We start from the raw sequence: 20,724 nt of genomic DNA on the forward strand, positions 1-20,724 counted from the left end.
TATTTAAATGAGCAATGTAACTAAATATAAACCAAGATTTTTCACAATTTCAATGCGCAGTCAAGTAAAATTTTAAAAATATTTCTAATCCTAAAAATATTTCAGTCAACAGCTAATATAAGAAATTAGGAATATGTAATGAGAAACATTGTTTTCTTCACCTATACAAAGCTTACACACCTTTACTTGTGGCTCTGCAGTAGGACATATTTTGAGCATAAACTGAGGTCTAAGCAGTGTGTTCTTAACGCCCTATAATCTTGTAAATACAGAAAACAGTAATATTTGGAATCTATTTTTCCATTTATTGTTGTGTAAGTAAAAGGGATTCATCCCCTTACAATGTTTTAATTTTGGGGTGGAACCTCCATTCATGCTTAAATTGGCATTTTAAGTGTTACGATGAGCCTAGCAATTGATTGCCAATGAAACAAGAATAAACTACTTTTGGCAGATTCTGCTGTTGTTTTTCCTGCTGGCTTTTGTTCTAGCTTGTATTTTCCATGAGAAAATTTTCATATTGAGAATACTGAGAGGGCCAGATCTTTTAAGACACCCCTTAAGTGCACACACAGTCAGATATCCTATGCTCATATAATTACTCCAGTAGTTATTTAGTCAACTCACAATTGCCTGATTTGAGTACACAGTGGGAGTATGAGCCAAAGGCAGGTGCATACTTTTTTTTTTTTTTGAACAGTGGCACAAATCTACAGGTTTATAGAAAAAAGATTTTGATACTTTCAGTAAAATTTGTACTTAATGAACCCTGCCTATATACCCATATCTTCAACAAAAAATGTGCTGTAAATCTTTACATCGCCATTTCATCTCTCAAGCACATACTACTTTTGCAAGTGTTCTCATTTAAAATGCACTGTATTCCGAAAGCAGAAAATATGTATTTCCATGTATTTATAGTGGACAGGTCACTGTGATATACGCAGACTGACTGTAGATGGCTGTATGATTTCTAAATGAAATGCTGTGCCCTGTACTGAACAAAATTATCATTTCATCACTGAGCTGTTAGAAGTATTCAAAACATGATATTACTAGACAAGAATTATATGCTTGACTGCTTGGCTTTTATATCAAGATCTGCTCTAACACAAAATAAATGTAAAGAGAGACAAACAGAAAATCATGATTTCAAACAGAAAATGAAATGATCTGTCTGAAATTAATGGATATATGGACATGCAAGGAAATTCTCATGCCTCCCTTTTTTTTTGCCCTGTCTTTTTTTCTTTTAAATCTACTAAGATCTAACTTTAAAAGGCTCTTTCTACCTTAAACGTTCTGTTGTTGCAAGAAATTTAAATGCATTGCTGTAAAACACTATCATCAGCAGGCCTGAACCTACTCTGGTTTTTTCTTAATCAAACACCTGGGAATCAAAAGCATCTGTAGACTGGCACGGAGTTAAGACTTCCTCTCTAACCATCTTTGGCAAAACCACGTAGATGGGCCGATTATCTTGCCCTGAAATGGCCCACAAAGCAAAAAAGTTCCTCTCTGGGAATCAGGGGAATTATATGAAATGTCTTCAGAGATTAGATACAATACATTCATCATGTAATTGTTACTAAACTTACCAAGTTTTATTCCTGTTTCACATTTCTAGGTACATCTCAGACTGATCACCTTTCTTCCTATGTTGCCCTGAAACATGATCTGCTAGTCAAATGGTACCAGTTTTAGGCTCATTTTTCCAAGATTCGGGTTCAGCCAGTATGGATGATGGAGTATGTCTCTAGTTTGGCCTTCCTGTCTTGTACTGAGTCCCCAAAGAAAAGTGTGGATACCTAGCGCCCTGTCAGGCATAATTAGAAATTATATAATTGTCACAAAGAGCAAGCTAGTACATATAGTGCTTCATCTTCAAACAATTGCATAAATATATACATTGCAGTTTTTCCAGAAGTGCAATGAACTCTCTAGTACTAGGTGGTCCTCTACCATAGCTGACATTCCTTCAGGATTTTTAATGAAAGGCCAATGCCAAGCAAACGGCAGATTTACTGGATTTGCCAAAACTTAAAAAAGCGAATCTTTTTGATTAAGCTGATCTCGAACGCATGCCAGTGATTCAAGTCTGCCTTGCAAATTCGTGTTTTGTCTCAGGTAAGCTTCTACCAGTTTGTAGAAAAACGCGCTTAGAGGGCTCCTTCTTCCTAAGCCGCCAGAAGACAAGCGCTGCCAGGACGTGCCCCCGGCCCTCCCAAGCCTCCAGCCTGGGCCCAGCAAACACAGCCTGGCACGCTTCACTTCCACACCACCACCTCCTATTTCCTCCTTCCACGAAGAAGTTTCCCAACCGGTCTGAACCCGGCCACTCGCTTCCAGGGAGCAACATACTGGATTCACGTTAAATTGCCTCATTTTAAGCTGCTTCCCCCCTCACCCCGGCCTTGCGTGACTGGTAACTACACTCTGCGTACGCTTTATGTAAATAAAAGCGCCCCGGGCTTCCTCAGAGCGAAAAAGGCCCCGAACAAACGGAAAACCTCCTGATTTCAAAAAATCCCAGCGCCCTTTTGCTGTTGCCCGCCGGGGCTCGCGAGGAGCAGGCGGCAGCCGAGCTGCGCCACAGCCCGCGACGAAGGAAGCTCCGTCCCCGCCCTTCCCCGTCCCCGTCCTTCGCTGGCCCGAGCGGGCCGCGACGGCCCGACTCCCCGGGCACCCCCAGCCCCGCGCCCGCCCAGCGGCGGCGGCGGCAGCGGGTCCAGAGAGCAGGCGCGGGGCCGCGGACCCCGTCAGCGGCCGCGGCCTCAGGGCCCGGCCGGCGCCTGCGCGGCGGGAGCGGGAGGGGTGGTGGGGGGCGGTGCCATCGCGCGTCCCCGCGTGCGGGCGGGGAGCCCTTCCCCTTCCCTTCCCTTTCCTTCCCTTCCCTTCCCCGGGCCTCCCCCACCGCCTCCCCCTGCCCCGCGTCCCTCGCAGGGCGCCGGGCCGGCGCGGGGGTCTGTGCGCCGCGCAGGGAGGGAGGGAGGGAGGGAGGCGGGGAGAGAGAGAGAGAGAGAGAGAGAGAGAGGCTGAGCCAGATCTTCATGCCACTGCAGGCAGCAGCAGCAGCAGGTAAAACCAGCCCCAGAGCATCTGCTCCCCTTAACCCGCTTGCCCCCCTCCCCGCCGGCCGCCCTGCAGTCAAAGTGCGCCGCCCCTCCGCCCGGGCCCCCGCCGAGGCCTTTCCTCGGCGGCGGTGCCTGGTCCCGCCGCCCCCGGCCGTCAGTGGGCAGCAGCGGGGCCGGCAGGGGCGGTGAGGCCTGCGCGCACCGGGCTGCCACCGCCGCCGCTCCTCGGCCTCCTCACGCTCCTTCCCGCGGCGATGCCCGCCGGAGCGGGCGGCGGCCCGGTGCTCGGCCCGGGGCGTGCTGAGGGCAGGTGCTCCCCGGCAGGGATCTCTGCAGCCAGAGCCTCGTTTCTGGGAGGTGAAAGCAGGGAGGGAGGAGGAGGAGGCAGTTTTGTCACAAGGCTTCCCCCTCTGGATATTTTTTTATTGTTGTTGGTGGTGATTCTGGTGGCTGAAGAGGGTTTATAGAAGAAGCTTGGTTTCCCTCCACTTTTCCTGCCCCAGAGCCTCTCTTCCTCCCCGTTCCCACGTATCTGACTCAGTCTGTGCTAGCTGTCCAGTTTGTTGCCATCAGTGGTAGGTGTTTAACTGTCACACTTGTTTTTCTTTGGGATACAGTAGTTCAAGTGGTGTACAAGTCCGGATTTCAGTGCAAGGGCTTCAATTAGCATATTTTAGCTGTTTCAGAGTTTTATACTCTTAGGTTGCTGTACCGTACCCATCAGTAGTTTAAGTTAGCTACGTATCCTATGGTATTACGCATCCTGGAGGCTTTATGGTGTGCTTTTAAGAAATAGTTGTTCCATCATATTGGCATAACATTGCTTTAGTGGTATATACGCGTGAAAGTGGTATATACGTGAAAGAATCATGTTCCAAAATGTACTGGGATGGGACTCTGGAGACAAGAATACTCGTTTGCCACTCAGGTCCACAGCATCCACGCACCGCTTTACTCTTAGTAATCCTGCTTACCTTCCCTTACAAAGCACCGTGAAACTTGGTTAAAAAGCACCACATAAGAGAAGTATTTCTTTTCAGACCAATGAAACTTCATTAAAGTTGTTGTTTGTCAGTTCTGCTACTTGCCACACACTAATTCAGCTATTTACTGATAATACCTCCTCCGTGAAAACTAAAACTTCCAAAATGTGTTCCAAATAAATGTGGGCTGACTGTTGGTATTGAAAATATTTTTAAGAATTTGAGGGTCATGCAACATTCAGTTAAATTAATCCTAGATCCCACCTCTCTCTGAATCATCATCCACTTTTACATTTGCAGATCGCAGGCTGAAACACCATAAGATCTAAAACTGGGCAATGAGAAAAATACATTGTTTGTGGATGATAATGATTTATATTTTTGAAACCTGTCCTTTTTTTTGTAAATGTAATAATTGTCCGAGTTAACGCAATTGTGAATTACCAGTTGTCAAACTTCTTTTTTACTGACACATGTGGCCCATGTAGGGCCTAAATGCTGTTGCCCTCAAAGTCATATGTGTGTATATATAATAGCAGGGATTACTGGAGTTGTTACAATTGAGGTTGTGTTGTAATACATTCAGACAATCAGGTAAACACAGAATTAGACACAGCCTTTGAACTTTTTGTATATTTTTCTTACTTGAAATTGGTAACTCTGCTGCTGAGCCAACAACAGGAGCTTACCCTTGCATGAACTGTCAACCTACATAATGAACTTCAGTTCGTAACAAAGGATGAGAGTATGAGCAATTGCTATTTTTATGTATAAGTGCATGCTGGGAAGAAGGTGCATTTTTTTCCCTCTATCTTTTATGATGGCTTCATGATTTAGGTACTATGGGTATGGTAAACTCCTATGATAACTGAACATTTCAAAAAATATTAATGGCATCCTTTTGTTAGTGAGATGAAGACAAGAGTCTGTTCTCCAGCTTTGTAGATGGGAAGGCAACTAAATAAGGCTTGTACTGGTAGTGTTGTTTAATGATTAATTAAACTGATGAGATTCCTGTATGTTTCACTTCCTTTCACCTTCTCAGAAATCTGAGGAAAGCCACGAATTTGATTTTTTATAAATAGTTTTCAGTTTCTGCTGCAATATTAGCAAAGCTCACTTGTCACACAGAAATGGTTCAGAGCTTTTCTTAAAATACTGTGCCACCTGCAAGAGTGGCACTTACCTTTGAGAAATGTAAGTGAAAACATTCGTCTCACGTTTTTCCTTTGCGTTACAGTGTTGGCTTTACTCAAACATTGTTATGTTCTCTTTTGTTTGCGTTTGAGTAGCACTTGCATCTTTTGGACTTTGGTACCTCATATTAATGTGCAAGAAGAATGTGATTTGGTGGAAATGTGTTATACATTCTCTGCCTGCCTATGATTTACACTAACGTAGAGATCATCTTTGCTGTCTCCAGGTTATTGTTGCTATTATAACTTCATTTTTCACTGGGGAAGGGCTGTGCAAAGAACTGTTTTACACTTTGCCCTGAAAGGAATTCTGTTGACGAAGTCTTAGAAAGTTTACTTTCTGCTCCATCCTTAGGAGTTTTATCTTAAACTGTTAGGTATGCTGCTGTAATTGACAACAGCTGTTGCAGAGAATTGTGGAGGATAGACAGTTTCTAAGATAATCAGTTCCTAGTCCATTTGAGGCTTCGTTGATTAGCACGTGTAAGAGCATTTTGGATCAGGAGCCAGTGATGTCTGCAGAGTGCAGATGTGGTATGTTATCTAAACTGTTAGACTCTACATTGCTCTTTAGTAAATAAGCTATAGGTTTTGTGTGAGTTTTCTTCTAGCTCAGTGAAGTGCCCAAAGCGATTCGGTCTGTAGCGTATAAAAACCCAGATCTTTGGCTGAGTTGTGTTCTCAGAAGAAGAGGGCTGTTAAATGTGATAGAAGGAGCTGCTTGCTTGTGTTTGGTTGTTATGTTAGTGAGGGTTAAACTCTCTATTTTTGACCTCCAAAAGAAGGGGCATAGCTGTTACCATTTCCAGTTTTTAGGAAGATTGCTACTGTAGTCTGTGTTTTACTTAATGTTTTTATTAGTTATCCTAATGTCATTTTTTTTTTCTGATATCACAGCTCCTGTGATCAAATACTTTTAAAAAAAGGACTTGAAAAATGATGCAGACTTTGAGGTCCCTGTCGTATTGGATAATATTATAATCTGATAATTCATATTCTTTTTATTGATGCTGAATAGAAAAAAACATGATTACTCTGAATCTTATGGGAATCTGTGTGTGACAGTCTTTGAGGAGAAGTGGTTGACTATATTTATACTCCGAAGAGTTGGGGTAAGAAGCAAGAGCCAAGCTGGAGCAGTTAGTCAAACTGCATCCAGGCCTTGGAGATGAACATTCAACATTTAGCATATTTTGGATAAAGGTTGATGAATTACCAAACAGAATGGAAATGCGTATTTTGCCTCTGTTAATGGTTAGATGTAGATTTCCCAAAAGCACTGAGTCATAACATGACCTCAAGTCTGGTTGGAAAATAGTAGGAAGAATCACGTGTCACTGATGTTGAACTGTATGCAGCAGAAGAGAGACAGTATCATGGTATCTTGTGTTCTATTTAAAAAAACTCAACATTTTCCTTCTGTACTGTTTAAGTTGAGGGGCTTTTTGTTCTGTTAATGGGCTGGCAAATTGTTATTTTAGGTTTATTAAAGAACATCATTGCCACACTACTGATTAATCTAGTTGTGTGTATGTGAAAAGTTCACGTGCTTGCTTAAGTTGACTTGCATTTAATACTGCTTCATGTAGTGCTGCATTAGAGTGGGGATCAATTCTGTCTTAATACATGAACATTTCACCTTCAATGTATTACATCAGTTTTTCTCTCAATGTTTTTTTTTTTCTTTTCTGAACTTCTAGTTGGCTAAGCTTTTTTTTTTTTTTTAAAGTGTATCAAGATACTGAGAATCTACCATTTACTTCTCTGGATTACTTGTTTCAGTGATTCATCTTTTCCACTATTTAAAAATAAGGCATGCAATTATTGTTTGAATACATTTGAATGCATCTGTCTTTCACTGATTCTTGTTATCTCGTCTGAATTCTCTATCATATCAGACTGCCTTAAAACTTGATTTGTCCCTTTGACACTGAGTTTTCACTCCTCTGCATGGTGGCAGTCCCTAGCATTTAAAGACATATACAGATTTTAAAATACTTAGTTTTAAAAGAGCATCAACAGATCATAGATTTGCTGGGCTGACTACGGTAGGACTGTTGGATAAGTTTAACAAGTATGCTGATTTAAAATGTTTGTCTCAATGTTTTTTAACATCTGATCTGGAACATCTGTTTAACAAATGAGTTGGAAAGAAAATCAATATAATGTGATACAATTATACCATTTTGAATCTTTCCAACTATAGAATGAAAGTATTTATTGACTATTTTTGATCTTTCCTTATGATTTTTAACACTTGTGCCACCTCTGTCTAGTCATGGGCCTCTGCTGTTGTTGAGGTGGTGTTTGTTACTAACACTCTTGGCTGCATCATACATGGACGTTTTATGTCTATCAGTTTCTACACTCCGTAACTCTAATTTATGTTGATGGTGATCCAGCCTCCCCTTTTCTACATTGTTGATCCCACTTTTTTTTTTTTTTTTCCTTACACTTGCTTCTTTTCTTCAAAAACATCAGGTTTTGAACAACTAGGATGAACTGTAGCCAAAGTTGTCCTCTTTGTTAGCTGCAGGATTGCCTGACCATAGATAAAAGCCCTAAGGAAGTTTCCATTTTAATGTTTTTCTGTCTAAGATTTTTCTTCCCAATCAGTTTTGTTTATAACTCTTTTCAGCTTCAGAAATTTCGAAACCTCAAGAATATGAAGTGTGTATGTGCATCATATATTTACATTGATGTCAGTAGTCTCTCTCTGGCTATGTAATCTGATCATGATCGGTAATTCTTAGACTATCCCCAATTTCTAGTCCAGTGACTTACTCATTTTAGCTGTTATAATGGGTTATATGATAATTTCTCTGTGTTGGCTATGGTGAGTGCTGTTAGAAAACTGTTGCTAATAATTTTTAAAAACTGAGGTTTTTACTGTTGGCTGCTTAAGATCCTGAGATATTAGGGTTCATTATTAAAAAGACTTCAGTTTGACATTTTTCTTTCAGCACTTTATAGATACAGGCTTGCAAAAAAAATCTTCCTGTTCTCTAGTTTGAGCTGATGGTCTGTAACAGAGCTCTACTGGCATCACCTTCTGAGTAAGGTGTCTTATTTAACCCTTAGACCTACATAGAGTCAGTATATCCTTTGGTTCTGAACTATCAGGTAATGAATGTCTGAATGAAGTTTCTTGAAACCTGGATTGTGCCTGCTTGATAGTAAGTGGTATTTTTATGTAATCTCTAGCTTTTAGGCAAATGGACTTGTGACTTTTTCCCTGTTGGGAAGAAGTATAACTCTGTGATGTATATTGAGAATAGACTTGAATTTTGAGGTGTGAAACTTGTTGAACGTTTTAGAGAATCTTTCTAGGATTGTAGAAGTGCATTTTTAGCATTTAGACTTCACTCTGATGTTAGCATAAGAATTGTACCTGGCATCAGATGAATTGTCATCCAGGATGTTGTTTTGTCACTTACAGTGACCAATAGCAGGTGTTTTAAAGGAAGTTACAAAAAAAATTCCAAATTGTGGAATAATCTCCATACTGTGGAGCTCCTCAAATTCTTGTCAGTTTATAAGGGTTCGCGGTGCTGATCCTGAGTGTTCTTCCCCATAGTATTTTTCTTGTTGATACATATTTTTATATAGGTGGGCATTTTCATTATCCATGGAGATATGTAATCTTTTCACAAATTTTACAGTGTTGTATTTATAATCTACGTTCCCACTGTCATGCTCAGCACTCTTTTCTGAATTGTTAAGAGCAGCTTAAAGCTCAGTAGTTACTTGAGCAGCGCTGATGAGTATTTCTTAGCTACCGCGCTTTAGAACCGTGCACAACAAATTAGATTTGCCAACATGCTGCCCATTTACTTATATTTTCTTTAATGTCATTAATCTCACATAGTATTGATGAATATGATTGTATTCTGGGTCCTGAAATTTTCCATTAGCACTGATGGATGTGACCAGTGGCTCCTGCCTCCTGTATGATGTGGATATACACACTCTTTCCTCCAACCTTTTTTTTTTTTTCTCCTGCCATTGTTCACAGCAAGGCAACATCTATTTCTGAATGAAGATCTGCCTATATCTTACTGATTGAAGCCTGACATGTTGCAGAGTTAAAAACTGTTGATGTGTTTTCTGATCTTCCCCGACAGATGCTCTTTCAAAATTAAGATTATTTTCTTAAACTGTGATTAGTTTTTCTATCATCTCTGCTTTAAAAGGGTTTGTCAGTGTTCCTACTGACCTTTCAGATGTAAAGTTTGACCTCTTTTAAAAATAGAGACTTTTAAGCCTGTAGTGGGAGGTTTCATGTTTATTTCGTAATCGTTCTCATATCAGCATGCTTGCTGCACTGTAAATCTAAATAAGAGGATCCAGTGTCAGGGTGATTTTTTTGTACCTGCTTGACTAAACTTTATCTGGACTATTCATGATTAATATTTAATAGTTTTGTAGAGCCTTTCATTTATAAATGACAATAGTATTAATCATTTTCAGTGAGAGAGAAGTGACTTATTCAAGGCTGAACAACAACTTAAAGGGGAAGCTCCAGTTAGAACCCAGATTTTATAGTAACCCATCACAGCTAATACAGGAGCGCACTGTAAAATATTTAATAAATCACACAATTTAAATGAGTTTGTTAAATGGGATAAATGAAAAGTAATTTAAACATGTTAAATAGTAGACTATGTAAAAGAAATTTGAGAAGTAGCGTGAAAAAGTAGATATACGGAGAATAGTACTAATGCTTATGGGACAAATACGAGTAAACATCTAGTATACTTATCTTAATGTAAATCTGCTATTTGATCATTTGATAATTGTGCTGGGGAGGATAATGGGGTTATTAATTTCTTTAGTAAGAAGAGTGGCTTTCAGCTGATACTTGTTTTGCATGTCCTGCTTCCTATAGAACTTATCTGCACTTTCAGAACAGTGGCTTGAACACCTGCAGCATATACAACTTGTTATATCTATTGGAAACACATATTTAAAAAAAAATGTGGGAGCCTTGCTTGTCTTTCAGTTATTCATGAGTCAACAGCATAGTGGTTCCTCCTTTAGGCCTGACATATTTTTAATTTACATCATTTATATGTATGCCTATGGTGCTAATAAATATGCACAGTTTGGGGAAAAGTTAGTAAATTCAAATACATAACTGGGCAATTCTTTTATATACATGTGTGTATATTTTTGTAGACTGAAAACTAAACCTGGTGCTGCTTGTGACGATACCTTTTAAAGTTTGTTACACCCCGTAGTCTTTATGTACAATGCATTAAGCAGTTGAGGCTAACAGGCCAAAGATTTCACCTCCTTTGGTTTTCATTGTAGATTCACATTTATACATAAAGCTTATACTGGTTGTGCCCTGCCAGTTTTTCCGCTTCACGAAAATATGTAGCAGACAATATTGAAAAGATTCTTTTCTTTTGAAGTATGCAGAAATCTGGACTCCTGTAAATTTAGTTTTTGTGGCCAGATGAGAGAACAGTGGATGAGTGCAACAAGCAGGGAGTTTCTGACTTCCTGTAATCAGAGGAAGCTCATGTCCTGATCAGTGGAAAGGTTTCTTCTGAACACCTCAGTGGCGTGTGTTCATTGTGCACAAAAAACATTTAAAGCGTTCAATCAAAAGTCCGTGTCTTGAAAGCAAACAAACAAAAGGAATAAAAAACCTAGCATTTTAGATTGATGGAGTGTGTGCATTACAGTTAGGACTTGTTGAATTTTTTTTGAAATGTGCTTTTCAAAGAAGGCAGCCAGTTAGAAGAAATGAGAACGTTTTATGAATGAGGGTAAATGTCACCTTTTTATTTGTGAATTTACTTCACAATTTTCTAGGCAAGTACTTATGTCAGCGTGAAATGCCCTTTGAAATTTTATGTTGGTACTTTGTGTATTACCTTAAATAAGTTCATTTTGGGCAGTTCTTCTTTCAAATTAAAAATTTGTTCCTATATAGCATTTCTGAAAAATACTGTAAGGCAATATAAGTATTTTACACTTGGAACTTTAGTGTCGCTTTTTCACAAGGTTCCCTTCTGCAGTCAGGGTGGGCTTCACCTAGTGGAAAGCTACTTTGGTTTTTGGATTTGTACAATAGTCCCAGCTCTTATTTATTTTACTGCCTGTGAGTCTTGATTTGAAGATTGCTTGATTCACGTGCAAGATGACAGTGGAGGCTCGACTGCAAGTCAGGGAATTGGAAAGAGGTTTAAGGGACAGATGGAATGAGATATGTATAGGGCAGGATGTACTTTCTCCATTTCCAGCTGATTACTAGCTGCTTGTGACCCGTTTCATTTTACAAATTTTTCAGAACTATATATGGACCCGAGCAGTTTGCTGGTTGCTTTTGTTTCCCACCTTTGATCAGTGAAGTTGTTTGTTGATTTGACACATCTTCAAGATAAAATGTCAAACTTCAGTTTGCAGAGATGGAAAAGCCGCCTAGTCTATTGTCTCTTACAACTTTTGCCTTGAGCCTTAAGTATGTTCTTAGGGTGAAGTGAGAGGAGTTCTGTACCTGAGAAGAAATGAAAATATATATTGGACGGATACAAGTTAATATTAATTTTTAATAACCATATCTGATGATGATGTGAGACATATACTTGGTGCAGTCATGCTGCCTTTACCCACAAATGCAGAATCCATTTATTGCAAGGTTCAGTCCTTATGAAACTGAGTGGGTAGGAGCAAAGGACAGTAGCAGCTGCTATCACTGGACATTGTGCACTATTGGATTGAGCTACACATACAGAACGAACAAGAGGCACTGTCAGCTCTTGCAAATCCAGCTGAGATGCTATGTTACGTTAACAGCACTCTTGTGCACTCTATACAGCCTCAGTGAGTGGAGAAAGTCCTAGTTTGCTTTTAAGATGTTACACATTTTTGTTCTGGTCTTTAGGGATTTTAGATAAACTGTCAAACTTCTTGTATATTGAAGGAAAATATGTAGTTCTACCTATAAGTCAGTATTCAAAACTGACATATGCCAGGAATTAGAGCATGCCGTTGCTGTTTCATAGCTGTTGGGTGAGACTAGATTTTTACATTAATTTACAGTAATAATGTGTGATCAGTCATGGTTATAATTTCCATTGTAAGTAATTTTATCTGAGAAGAGGGCAAATGTGGCTGAGTCAACATCATTTTACTCCTTGTAACAGTTTACCCAGATTGGGATAAAAGTATGTTGATAGACTCGTGCTATAATTTTTGTAGGGTGACTGGAGTGCTTCGTTTTCTAGAGCTGCTGTTATTTATCATTTAGTCCATGAGCACGTTAGACACCTCCTAATACAGATAGTCAGTCTTTTGCCAGTGTTTCAAGGTAGCTTTCAGTAAGACTCAGGGTAATCTCCCATTTTCTATTCTGCCCAGAAGCTTCAGACTCGCACCATCCCCTTCCAGAAGTAATAGATCAATCTAGTTCAAGCCATACGAGCTTGAGAAAGAAGAATGGCCAGATAGGAAGGGGGTGACTAGGGCTTAAACCAGTGGGTTTAAGAGGAGAACGTTCAATATAAAGTTTATTAACAGGCATTGAATAGCCTTTTTTTTTTTTTTTTTTTTAACACTGAGTATTTCTTTTACATCCTTCTTACCTGTTTCTCTGCAGTCTCACTCTTCCCTAATGCTTGCAGCCCTGGACTTCCCTGAGCATGAAAGAACCTAACATACTTCTAAGATTCCACCTGCTGGAAAAATGGAATAAAATCAAACCCAGCAAAACAGAACATGTGTCTTGAACCCTTCCCGGCCATTACTCTTTTTTGTTTTGTTTTTTACAGTGTACGTCTCAATGTTTTGTTTGTCTGATTTTTGCGCATGTGAAGCTCGTCTGCTTGTGTATTTTCAAGCCCTGAGTAGATCCAGCTGCAACAGAAATATTTGTAAGGTAGTCTTGTGGGTTAACCACAGTAGGCAACTAAGCACCATGTAACTGCTCGGTATAAAAGAAATGTGGGCAAGGAGGAGCAAATACATTACCAATAAAGATACAGTTTTCGATATTGAAGCAGATTGTATTGGCTAACTGCATTCGTGGGAGTAATGGAAGACAGACTTTTATAAGGGTTTTTACTAAGGTCATCTTTGATTATTGTAAAATGGTATGCAATGATAAAGATGCAGACAAAAAGAATAATGTAAAATTGCTGATGGGAGGCTTGATCGTTAAAGACATCTGTCTTTAGAGTTACTGAAGACTTTGGCAACCAGTGAGATGAGTATTTTAGAGGTTGCACACTGCATGGATGGATTGGGAGGCGAGTTGGATTGCATGGTTAAGTGGGAAAAATGAGAATTTTAGATGTATCGGCAGGTTGACTCTTACATGTATAGGTCTTAATAAAAACAAAAAGAACAACAAAAAAGTTCCAGATGAGATCTGAATATATTGGAAGATGAAGAGGAACTGATGAAGATCACCTCCTCATTTTGAACCCGAGTGGTGAAAATGGTGACAAAGATATGTTTGATATTGAGAGAGAAAAAGTGGTAGAGGATTTCTCATTTTTCTCAAATATTCAGTTTGCTTTAGAAAGAAAGATATCAGGTTAACTTCAGAGTAAGTGAAGGTTGGGTAGCAGTTTCATTTTTTCAACATGAGAGAATTTATCTTTCAAAGTCCTGAGTTACAGTTTGCAATGATTTCATCATTGAAAAGTATCCTGAACTGACGGCAATAAATTAACTGCCGTTTCACTTGAGATCAATTCCTATCTACAGTTAAGAATTTTGCTTTGTGAAACGTTATGGCCATGCCAATTTTATTCTTGTTCATTTTGCTTAGTTTTGAAGGAACCGAAACAAGTGTCAATTCCAGAATTCTGTTGTAGCAGCTAGTAATGAGTTTATCGTGATTCATTGCTATGTCTGTTTATAGCATCCACTGGATACTATGGCTTTCTGTGTAGTCCCTTCTGATGTACTAACCTCTTCACTGTAATTTCACTATCTTTACAGAATGTTTTGTAGTATTTTTACTTCCATTTGACATTTGACTTTTCTGAGGTTGAAGGTATGTTTTACTGTCAGTTCCTCTCAAACAAAGTCTGTGCCACCATTATGATACATTGACTTGAAGACACAGGTAAAGGATGACAGTGAAATGAAATTGAAAGGCAAGCAAACTTTCTAATCACATGTACATGTAAACAAATGAAAAAAACATTTAACTGACATCTGTCATCTTGCATAGGTGAAAGACAGAGGGAGAAGCTGTCTCTTCCACACCAGACATTTGCTTTGATACCTTCCTCTCGCAGCTCTAGCTCCAGCCTCTTTAGTGTTTCTGAAGTGGACTGTCGTAGAGCTAGAGCTCAAAGTTCAATGACTTGCTGTAAGCTCTGTCATCTGTGACAGTTGGTCACGGATCATCTGACTGCGCCGGACCTTGCTGGGCATTCCTGCATCCATGGGCACGTATAAGTTACAGTAGTTCTTGAAAGACTAGTTATTTTATTAATACTATGATGAAACAAAACAAAACAAAAAAACCGCCCAAACTCCCTGTGTCCTCAGCCAACCTGGTCTCTTGAGGAGAATTTCTTTGTGACCTCTCTAATAGAAAAGATCTGACATCGAGTCTGGAATAGCTGCCCCTTGCTAGTGACCCAGCTGCACCTTGATCATGGAATGACAGAGATCTATCTACTCTAGGTCTAAAGGGAATGACAGTGATGATGTGAGATTAAAGCTGAACTTTTGTTTCCGTCTGCCCAATTAAACCTTCATTTGAAATGCCCTTCTGCAAAAATATGGTGAGGAGTGGCTGGTAACCATGAGGGGCTGCTCAGTGTCTGCCTTCTTGTACACATCGTCAAATCCAACCAAGTGACATTTGGCAGGGAATGTAAAAGGAAATGTCTGTCACCAAAAATAAGCAAATAAAAACCAACGCTGTACTGGATGTGAATGGCTACATCTGAATTTAGGCCCAGTCTGTTGACTGGGGGCAATGGAAGTCTTCAATAATGGCCTCTACATGGCTTAGAACAATCACCTTCGTTTTGTTTGGCTGGATGTCCCCTGAACATGGTCTGCCCAAAGCTGAATTCTTCTTTTGCTTTGATTTTTCTCTTTATGCATCTGATCCTCACACTTTTTAATGTTCGATAAGGCTTGTATAAGGCCAATTGATAATGTATTACTGACTAAGAAAAACTCATTTATTAATTGAAATACTCATACATGGTGTCATGCATCTTTGACCATTCAGCTGTATTGGATCTTGACGTATATGCTTGTGTCACCCAGTCTGTCTTGGTTACGACAGTTCATGAAATGTGTTTCCAAGTACTACCTGTTCTCTTAATTCTCTAATGAATTAAAAAAAAAAAAAGAGTTGGATTTTGTTTCTTTTCTTTTCTTTTTTTTTTTTTTTAATTTACATGTCTTTCATAAAGCCACAGTAGGTACTGGGAGATTTTCAATATTTAGTCAGTGTAAAAGGTGCTGTGTATACATATAAGCATTTTAGAATTCTAGATTGGATACATAAACCTTATATATATATGTATAGTATTATAAGCAAATTATCTCTTTGCTTGCAATGAATCTTGATCCTAAGAAGGTGTCTGGAGCATTCTGTCCAGACAACAGCTGCTGTTCCTAGAACAGCACTGAAATGTGCATACATGGGAAAAAAGCTTGGAAAAACCATTCTGTGATAGCTCACCACTTGGGCTTTGTTCTTGCACGCTGTTAGTGCTGCTTTAGTCCATCAGAAATTTCCTATAGTCCTACGGGTGGACTGTATTTACTAAACTAAAGTCTACTCGTTAGGCATTGCTAACCTCAGTGACTGGTTTGTGGATAAAGACAGTGTTACGGCAGCTGGTCTTGTATTGCAGCTAGTGAAATGGTTCATTCTTAGACTTGGATCGTGAGAGCACAACAAAGTTTTGACATATGCAGAAGTAAATTAGACTTGCGTTTATTAAGAACTTTTACTTTGTATATTAGTTTTAGTTCTACAGTTTACTCACTTGATCAGGTACAGAGTCAGTGAACTGAGAATTTTTGTTTGAGGAATCTCCAGTCCAGCATGTGGAATAAAGGAAGGCAAATAGACGAATACCTAGGACTTTGAATGGTGATCCAGACTAATAATTAAACACACAACTATCTTGGTAATCCTTGAGTGATGTAATCTTCACATTATCTTGTCATGTGACTAGAAGATAGAGATGCAGCAGATTTCTTTTTACGTTTAAGATCATGTGATATTTGTATTCATAGAGCACCTCTTTTGATCCTGAAGGTAATCCCTCATGATAAAAAATGTTAAACAACTTCAGGATACGTTTTCGAAGTTGATGTATTGTGCATTAGTAAAAGTGCAGAAGACTGGGAAGTAAAAGATATAAAACTTAACATGGGCATTGTTCTTGCTGTTTATGGTTGACTTGGCTTCATATTTAGATTTTGGGCTTTAACTGGTTTCATTAGTTAAGCTGTTTTTTTAGTAAGTACTACTTGTATTATGTGTGTAAATTTGAGGTTAAAACGGATGTTTGTAATGGTAAGCACTCTGGATAGGCAGCCTGTGCCATCTCTTTCTGGCAAGCATATGATTTCATGAAATTGTTTACTGTGAAGTATTGTGTATGATGATGTACATTACTGAAAACAGCTTTAACAGTAGTATAGAGAATTACTTAAATGCAGTTTATTTTTTAAACCTAGTTCACTTCTTCACAGCATATATTCTTTGGCTTTTTCTAGCATTTGAGAGGATTTCTGTTATCTTGCTTTGCTGTTTTGAAGGCATTTGTTATGGAAGTTAATTGATCTGACAGGGGTCAAAGGAAATATCTGTTGGTTGCCCATATGTTTTTGTTGCATGTCAAACAATACACTTGTTATCGTTATGAATTCTTACGTAAAATGGATAATAAAGTGCTGATATGGCTAAGTGAAATAATGCATTACTTTCTGGATGCCTGCTGAGTAAGCACTTAGTTCATGAAGTCAAATGTTGAAGTCCTAGGCTTAAGAATTGTTCCAGGAAGAAAAAATTGGTCTGTACTTGTAAGTCCTGAGTGACTCGACTGTTGACTTGAGTGATGGAAAGACCTGCAGCTAAACAAACTTGAACTGACCAATATAGTTATAATAAAGATAAATTTACTGGAGGTGAGATGTGGGAAGAAGAGGGTGTGCACCAATCGGTTAAGTTAAACTGTTGTCTATCTGTCGTTTCTGGCTCTGTTTCTAGTCATTAGCTGTTTATTTCTGCTGTTACTGTTCTGTAGTGGCTATGGCATCTGCAGTATGTTAACATTAGTTTACTTGGCGTGGGTTAAAATTTTATTTCAAATAAAGGCATATCTAAAATTAAAAAGACATTGATGAATCTGATTTTTAATGACTAGCAGCAGAAATCTTATAAAGACACTGTAAAATTACACTGGAAGATACATTGAAAGGGATTTAGTGAATGTAGGCTTTTTTTTTTTAATTTGAATTGTTTGTGCAGTAAGGAAGGGCAGAATTATGTAGGACATTAGAGGTGACGCTGAGAATCAGGAGTTCCGGAAGAATATCTAAGGATAACTTCCGAACAGAAAATATGGTATTTTTAATTACCTTTATTTGAATTAAGAGCATGAAATAATGTATCTTAAGGCTGTTAGTCTTTAAACAGGATGAATTTTAGATTCTGATCTGTGTCAGTGAAGTGTTTTATCTTGAAGTCTTATGGGTAGCAATCCAGTTTCCGTGTGACTATTACGGATACTTTGGAGTTTAGTCAGTGAACAGATTTGAACAATTGTTCAGATTTAGATAGTGAAAGAAAGAAAACATTGGTTAAAAGCTGGTTAAAACCTTAAAGTACCTATTAATAAGAAGTCTTGGTACTGGAATTTAGGTGACAGCAGGAAAAACAAGATTAGTCAGGAAAACCAGTCCCGTGGTTGTTTATGGGCCTGGGTCATATACATTTGCCTTGCTAATGCGTTTTTAATGTGATCAAAAATATCCAGAGCTTATGACATCAAAAAATTCACTGTGTGGAAAAAACGAAAGGATTCCTTATTGTTGGCTGCAGTGTTATGTTTGACTTTGAAGAAACTGACTTGTTTTACAGTTTCAGTCAAAGATCAACGCAATCATTTGAGCCTTGACTTTCTCTTCCAGGAGCCTGACAGAGCTGGCAGCATTTTCTTCTGTCAGGCTTTTGTTGTTTAAGATCAACTCTTTGGCTCACTGACACTGTAACGAGGAGTAAACAAGCCCTATTTCTTTGAGACAATTTGTAGTATGTTTCTAGTGGATTCTGAATTTAACAGTATTGGTTTAACAGTTGTTAAATCATGTAGTTGTAGTAAACTACTTTACTAGCGGTAATAATTGTGTCAGGGAAATGAGCGTCACAGCCCCATATGGCAGGGGTTTATCTTTGGTCCTGATGGTATCAGCTTCTGCCCTCCACTGCTACCTGTCTGCTTGCCTCAGAATATTGTCTCCTTGGTTCTCCTCCTGCATTTAACCACTACTTGGTAGTCACTGGATTTCAAATGTCCTGCTTGGCCTTTTTTCCTAACTGATAAATGTGTTAGGTAATTGCAGGTTCACATATGCTTCCGATCAACTACATGAATGAATGTTCTAATACATGGGGCTTAAAAGTATGTGTCTGTCTGAGAATGGGTACTTAGCAGGGTTTAGAGGATATGATGTTGCTGAGGAGCAAAGGTTTAAATTTCATGTGATGTCTCTGATTAGGGAACATAACAGTGGTGTCCCTTAAAACCACCACAAAAATCAACATCTGCAGGTACTGATCCTATCTAACAGGTATATAAACATCTGAAGCCTTCTGGATCTCGGATGTTAAAAAGAAGACAGGATGTTGTGTCTTGCAGAACCTTGAATAAAAATAACTGGAATTCAATAATTTTTTTTTTTAAAGATTCCATGGATTTTTTTTTTTTTTTAATTCTGTGTTCTAACCAAAAAAATGTTATCTTCATTTACTTCTCAGTGGTTGGTGTCTATTCACCGTGCAATTTATTGTTCATTGATGACATCTTCAGCAAGCCTGAAAGTTATGATAATTAGGTAACAAGAGTTAAAGGGAAGTTATGTTGGCATAATTATTTCAGGAAATTTGCCTCTTGTATTCCAAATTCCATATATGGGGTAAGCTAAAGCATTATTTCCATGATTTCTCAGTACTTCTACACAGTAATTAGTTAACATTGAAATCTGTCGTTAACAAGTAAAATTATGTATCCAGAACAGAGAACAGGTTACCTGCTTTTTTACCTGAAAATAATGAAGATTGGGTAATTCTGGATACCCTTCACTGGGGTTTTGTTCTAAAACTTTATGTAAGAAAGTAGTCTCTTTAGGATGAGGAAAATATAAACCTTCTTCCGTGCATCCTAAGATTAATATATTGGAGTTGGTCTTAGATAAATCAGCAGTGCATGTTCCTTGGTTTGAGGTTCTGTGAACAATTCCGTGCAGACATAATTTTTTCACTCAGTGAACAAAAAGACCAAGAAGGAAAAAAAAAAAATCTCAAATGGTTTGGAAACACTAAGTCAACAGGACTCCTGCAGGATGGAATGGTGGTGCCATTGCCAACACTTTATTTTTTTGGCTACTACCTCAGTTGCTAGAGCATTCCCATCGGTCATGGGAGACCAGGTTCAATAATGTCCTTTTTGCACCAGGTAATTATCTTGTACCTCTTACCTGCTAGACTGCTGCTGGAAATTTTGGGTAAGACATGCTTATAGTCTCCTGTCTAATAAAGTTTCCTGTTGCAGAAATTAAAAATTAACTGAGGCTACAAATGGAGTTCAGGGGACCTACATGATCGGTGAATATTGTAATCGACAGAGAAAAGAGTAAATCTCAGTGTTTCCCTGACAATGAACGTTTTTATACAAAGTGGAGCAGAGAGAAGACTGAGAGCGCAAATGGCTTCTCTCAAGCAGAGGAGGGATTGGTTTCTCCGCTTTGTGTCCATCCAAACCACATGCACCTTAATACAAGGAGGGTACTACGTATTTTTAGTCATGTAAGGACAAGGTTCTTTTTGATTGCAAGCTGCCTTTATAGATTGAATAATAGGTATCATGGTCATCGCCAAACACTGATCAAACTGGAGACTAACAAAAGCTGCAGCTTGCATATTTCATTTTCCATTTCACTGGTAACTGTAACTATAGGAAAGTGTCTTATGTAGTTCATCAAACAGTTTCATTAATAATTCTAAACATAATAAAGGGAAAAATGCATCTGTATATATGTGTTTAGTTGAATTAGCTTTAAAAAACATTGGTACAAATATGTTTTGTTAATCATCAATTGCTATAGATAGTGAAGGTTCTGTATGGAAAATAGTGATGGTCCTGATTTAGAGGTGGCACAATGAAAAGAGTTTTTACTTAGTTGGGAAAAGTTATTTTGTTGTTTTCGGCTCACACTGGAGCCCAAAATACCTAATCTGTAATGCCT

At 38.7% G+C, this 20,724-nt stretch overlaps 1 protein-coding gene across 2 annotated transcripts in view; it reads left to right on the top strand.

Moving 5' to 3' along the window:
* Window positions 1-3,007: 3,007 nt before the first annotated feature.
* TBC1D5 (TBC1 domain family member 5) overlaps window positions 3,008-20,724 on the top strand; it is a 318,020-nt gene continuing 300,303 nt past the window's right edge. The window contains exon 1 of one of the 2 annotated variants that reach the window (XM_087771855.1): window positions 3,008-3,078. The gene's annotated coding sequence lies outside the window, so the exon portion shown is untranslated. The remainder of the gene's footprint in view (window positions 3,079-20,724) is intronic. The other variant, XM_087771860.1, reaches the window with a different exon arrangement.

The sequence above is a fragment of the Nipponia nippon genome, unplaced genomic scaffold, assembly GCF_047370975.1.
Source record: "Nipponia nippon isolate SJK-2023a ecotype South Korea unplaced genomic scaffold, ASM4737097v1 scaffold_1, whole genome shotgun sequence".
Lineage (NCBI taxonomy): Eukaryota > Metazoa > Chordata > Aves > Pelecaniformes > Threskiornithidae > Nipponia > Nipponia nippon.